Raw genomic sequence first — 6563 nt, forward strand, 5'->3', positions numbered from 1 at the left:
TTGGTTGGCATTGAGATGTTCTAGTCCTTGGAGTAGTCCGTGAATGAATCTTTCTCGAGCTCTAGTTTAGGGTACCTCATCTTAAAGAGGGCTAAACTAATTTAGTACCTAAACTGGTATGAGGTGACCCCCGTCCTCCCCAAACCCCTCTTAAACCCAACGAAGGCCTTGTAGTTAACGATTGCTTTCTTGTGCTACTCCAGTACCCGATGTCACTCGAACTCTAATACCTCCCTAAGCTTGTGAACCCCCCTTTTAGTTGCCTTGACCTCCTTGTCGAGTTTCGAGTTACTTGATCTCATCGAGTTTAGCTTTCAAGTAAGCTACAATAATTCATCCTCTATTACTTAGTTATTACATCGAATGTCTTTCATTTGCTTGGTTAGGTCAACCAAACACTGCTCAACATCCTTCAATTGATATGTCAACTCGGTCACCCAAGCCTCGACCTTGACAATAACAAAAGGGGCTCCTCCCCTTCTTTAATTCCTTGATTTCTATCGACCATGAGAGACTACTAGTGAATGACGATGCTACCATCTCAAACACAAGTAAAATGAAAACAAAAAGGCTAGCTATAACCTAACTTACCATTACTTCATTCTGATAGTAGGTGTTAATTAGAATATCTAAGGGGTCATAGATTTGCTTTATTATCTATAGACATAGGGACCCATGATTACTTTACAATTGCACCCTTGTCCCACATCTTCTGCATCTCCTTTAAACCTTCCCACTTCAACTGCAATGAAGCATCTAAGGTTGATTTTAGTAAATTGACTATTTACAAAGAAACAAAGGGTAGGGGTTTCTCTTTGCACAAATCCAACATAGATCATGGCCTGCTCCCCCTTTTTTTCAAGGACCTAGAACTTTGACCATCGGGGATGTCGATATTGTTGTATTTCCATGAAACTCCCTCTCTTGAGTTGGCTCCTTGGGTTCCCCATCCCTTTGGGAATGAGGATCTTTTTGGCGATGACCTTATGATTCTTCGTTGGTCTATTGGTATCGCTATGATGATTAGACCAAGGTGGGTCTAGTGCCTCTACCGACAACTCGCAAATAGGTAGCATAAGTTAAACGAGGTTTCGTCATACTCGATGAGGAGCTAAGCACCTTCGAAAAATGTAGATTTATTTCTATTGAAGATTTAAATGACAAGGCTATAACTAAAAAAAGATGAAGAGAAGTGATGGGAGGTTCGGGCTGTACCTCGAGGAACCAAGCTGAGACTCACATCGATCAGTTAATCATCATCCATCTTTTAGACTATCTCGAAGGAGGAGCGTATATCTCTCAATCCAAGCACTTAACCTGTCTCTTTGTCCGACAAGACAAGAAGGAGGGGTGTTGTCAATGTACTATGTCAACCATATGTGGTTAAATGTCCAATATTGACTTAAACTTATGAGGAAAAAGAGCTCCTTTCATCCTTTGTGGTTGGAAGGGGCATCATTCACCTTGAAATCTCCATGAATAGTTAGGTAATAGTTACTTCTCTCCTTGTATAATTAAAAATATAACACCCTGATTAGTCCCATATCAGAAGTAGATAAGATTAAGATTGACTTATAAGGGTTTGATAAGTATATTATTATCAATTTTAGCCTAAGTATTTTGGCTAGTGATTTAGACCACACGAGATTGATAAGTTAGTTAGCTCATTAAGTATACATTTTGATATTCTTAACTACTTAATAAAGATTAAGGATTCAAGTTTATTATTATTTATTGATATTTTTTTACTTTATATTGTTTATTATATATATTATAATATCTATGGATCTATGCAATAAAAATCAAATCGTGATGAGATCACGATATTGAGACCGATTCGTCTTTAAACATGGCCTTTAAACACAGACCCTAAATACTCATCCATCCATACGATAGAAGCAACATATTTTTTATATACACATAATTTTTTATTTTGTGGATTTTTGTGCATCATTCTTCGCATGACAACGAGAAATCTTTTTTATGAAAAATCTAGGATTTTTATTTTCTATTCTTCCACTACATGTATAATGCTGTCATAATGGATAATAAGAAAGTTTGTGATTGTCTTTCTTATAGATGAGAAAAAAACTTGTCATAATGGATGAGAAAAAGGCTTGTGATTATCTTTCTTGTCATAATAGATGAGAAGAAAATTTGTGATTGTCTTTTTTGTCATAATAGATGATAATGAAGCGTGTTTCATGAGTATTCTCTATCAATAACCTATAATCTTAAATCATTTTTATGAATAAACATGTCAAACATCTTTTAAATTAAAATTTATATTCTAATACTCATAAAATATTTTTTGTTTTTATCTGATTAAAACTTATAAAAGTATACTTTCAAAACAAAGATAAATAAGATGAAATTTATATTTTTCCATCATCTTTTTTCGAGTGTAAAGTATTTTATCATTACTTACAATAATAACAATAAGTTCTAAATTCTCACGGGAGTTTATATATATATATATATATATATATATATATATATATATATATCATTGAGTTATGTGTAAAATCATATATTAAGATTAATCTCTACTTGTACATTCTAATAAAGTCTTTTTATCTCTCACGTTACTCTACCAAATTGTATTACCTTATCTAACCGCAACATAAATAGATATTCTTAGAATATATTCATACCTAATTTATTTGATAAAAAGTAAAATTACATTACATGACATTTACATACCTCATAGCAATTTTATGAATTGTTGATGGTAGTTTTACATTTTTACCTCCGTAGACTAAGGAGAGAAGTAAATCAATTTATTTTAAATATACAATATGGATTATAGCAATTCAATCGAGTCCGACCCTTGTATCGATTTAGATGAATCAATCTTTTCACATAGGTAAATCTTTGTGTGCCCCTCAACCCTTAAATAATATTTTTCTTATGATCGATATTTTATGTATCAGGAAACTATGTAAGCTTAATTTAATGTCATCGTGTTACCAAATTGCTGTTCATCTCATTCTTCATATTACCAATGGAATCGCCAGCTTCAACCAACTCTTTGCTATGCCAAATTAAGGGAAGCTTCTTGTTAACGTAAGACGTGACATCCTCTCCACCTACCTTTGGTCTCCTCGCATGGGTGGCAATCGATGACCATGATTGAGACACCCCAATGATCGATCACTCCACCCGGTGGCGAGTGGCCACTGCAGGCTGAGCACCTTCCAATGATCTCATTCGGGGGTGGAGAAGAAGTCTCACGCTGTGCACGCATTCAAATAAAGTCAACCGAAGAGACTACTACGACGGTTATTGTGTTCTGTGCTAGTACAGCTAAGTGATATTCTACAAGCTTATTTATGGGTGTGTTTGCAGGACTTACAATGGTTGACTTGAATAATTAGGTCAATTATATTTTACTTTAATTTTGAGTGTCTTTGTTCTTTGTTTTCATGTTGAAGATTTGATTTGAAAGCTTGGTTGCAGGTATTTGTGGTTGTATCAATAATGGTGGTCAAGTGAAGGAGGAAGCTTCATTAAATTAAGGTTCAATGTGAGGGGAGGAAATAAGAAGAAGAATTTTTTGAGTTATGTTGCTTATTTTTTTAGCTTCTTTCTCAAGAAGGATTACTTGGAAATACCAAGAAACATATAAAGAATGTTTGTTGTTGGGTTGAGAAGCTTAGATTAAAAAAAAATGTGAGAGACTTTATGCTTTCAGAAAGAGAGATGATGAAAGGATTACAGTCTTTTTTATGAGGAAGAAGTCATCAATACTTCAAGTTGTAAAACAGCATCAAATCAGGAAGAAGAATTGGATCTTAATTTCTCCAAAACACAATTTGATGGCATTCAAAGCTGTCAACTGTTCCAAATTAGCCTCATCAATCTGGCATACAAGTTTTCAGCAAGTAGACAGACACCTTTATTGGCACACCAAAAGAGGATCACCACCAACCTTGTAGATCTAATAAAAGGATTTAGAGCCTACCATACCTGTCCAACTCAATCCCCATGACTTGATAACAAAGAGAGAATAAAGTAGGCAACAATGAAACAAACATCATCAAGTGGGCAAGTCAATCATTGATCACATCATAAACAAAATATTTGCAGGAGGAAGACTTGTTGCTACAAAAAAGTAATGTTTCTGAAGCTCGAGGCAGTGGCAGTGGCTGTGTTCATGCACTAGGAAGGAAGGTGGAAAGGTCTCCAGCCTTTGATTGCGGTGTCCCACCATTAAGAAGAGAATGTGAGGAACAGCTAGCTAAGATGGAGAAAGAGTTAGAGAATACCATGTTGTCTTCATCTCTGTCTTGTGACAAGGAGATGCAATGTGATCAACACAGATTAATGTGCACCTTCTTCCATGAGAAAGTGTCATCATTGACCCATGTTGTAACTGAGATCATGCAGTGATGACCACAGAATGTGCTGCATCCACAGCTTGCATTGCAGCCATGGCCAGTGGGATACCATGTTGTCCTCATCTCTGTCTTGTGACAAGGAGATGCAATGTGATCAACACAGATTAATGTGCACCTTCTTCCATGAGAAAGTGTCATCATTGACCCATGTTGTAACTGAGATCATGCAGTGATGACCACAGAATGTGCTGCATCCACAGCTTGCATTGCAGTCATGGCCAGTGGGATCCATTGACAATAAAGCTTGAGAACATCGTCATATTAATATATTTTGCAGTGAAATGTGGCAAAAGGGACTACAACAGTAGGAGCTGAACTGCTAATTTACTGTAAAAACAAAGGTGAAAAGGCACAAAATTAGAGAACTAAGACAAAATATATTACCTTAAGATGATCTTTTTTCTTTTCACTTGTTACTGATGTGCCGTCTAATCTTTATTGCATCAAAGTTAGAGAACTAATCTTTGTTTCATTTCCAGTACATCCAACAATGATCATTATGAACAGGAAACAAAACTAGTTTTCCTGCAGCATGCAACATATTTCCCTCTCAGCATCTTAGACTTGCAAAACTTTCAAAGATCAATCTCCGAAAAGAGAAGCCATGAGAAAGATTGCACACCTCAAGTGATGCATCACAGGAAATGTTCTTTGAAACACTTCATGCTTTGCAATATGAGAAGTGAAATCATCAATATGAACTTTAATGCCTAACAATTTCTTTATCACAACATGATCTCAAGAAAACACAACAATATGCCAGAAGCAGAGAAGAAACTTGCAATTTTTGTTGATCATATATTAAGAGATGATTAATTCAGATCTTTAGAACTCATTGGTGGCTATTACAATGCTGACAACCATAAAATTAGAGGGAGAGGGGAAGTGAGGAAGCATCATCATCATGTAGCAAAGAGAAAGTGAAATAGCTTATCCTGTTGTTGTTGTTGGAACAGTGAAGCGATCCCATTCGAGCTATCGTCCATCGCCTGTCTCAACGAGTATAGGGAGAACTATTGTGCTCTCACAGATAAGGTGGGTCCCGCTTCACTCGGTCGTTGGACCCCAGCATAGGGGCGTGGCGTTCCCTGGCTCCGCCGAGACTTCCGATTTCCGATCTTGTCGGGTCCCCGGGGGGATCTGGTATTGGACCTGCGAGCGAGCGGTGATGGCGCACCTGCAAGATTCGACGCAATATGGATTGTAATCTGCTTTACTTGAAATTCTTACGTGGAGGGCGCACCATGGGCGTGACATCTTCATGACGAAAATATTCTGCGTCTTCAACACACTCACTACATGATAACCCGAATATTATACTCACTTCATGGTTGGCCATCTTGTTAACTGGGTTCTTCTCTCACGTCACACGTGGGTGTCGGTTGACCGAATGTTACACGCTCGTAAGCCAAGTTGTTCAATGGAAGGACGACCCCACGGTGGAGCCCATCAAAGGGTCAGCAAAAGTAATCAATGGCTCCGGTTCTTCCCTAAGCCCCCGTCTAAACAGCGGCAACGCGCCACCTCCATGGACACGTTGCCGGCGCACCGGCGACCCCGCGCCTCCTCCTCCGCCCAGACCAACTCCCCACCACTATATAAATCGAATCCTATCAACCCCTCCGAACCACCCATCGCGGCAATTCCCGACCCCACAAACCCTCGTTCCCTTCCTCCTCTCTCTGTCTCTCCTCGATCTTGCCGGAAAATGTATCGCGCCACCGCGTTCGTCGTCGTCCTCCTGGCCGCGGCGGGATCATCCGCAGCAGCCGAGGCCCCGGCGCCCGAGCCCGACACCTTGGCATCGACCCATTCTCCGGCGAAATCCCCCACCAGCGCCTCAGTCTCTGCCCCCGTCTCTGCAGCCACCGCCCCCACGAAGGCTACCTCCACCGTTGCTCCCACTCCGATGGCCACTTCTCCCGCGTCGTCGCCCTTCGCATCCGCCCCCGGTGCGCTGGCCCCCGATGCCGTGGCCCCCGATGCCGACCGGGACGACAATGGCATTTCGGAAGCTGAGGCTCCAAGCCTGGGCAGCCCCCCGGCGCCGTCCCTTGCCGCAGCGCCGGTGGAGGCAGACAGCCCCAAGACGGATTCGTCGAACAGCGGAGCGGTGGCGCCACTCGCCGCCATCGGCGCTCTATCTGCGGCTCTGGTGGTCGA

This window comes from Musa acuminata, chromosome BXJ2-7 (assembly GCF_036884655.1).
Source record: "Musa acuminata AAA Group cultivar baxijiao chromosome BXJ2-7, Cavendish_Baxijiao_AAA, whole genome shotgun sequence".
Taxonomy (NCBI): domain Eukaryota; kingdom Viridiplantae; phylum Streptophyta; class Magnoliopsida; order Zingiberales; family Musaceae; genus Musa; species Musa acuminata.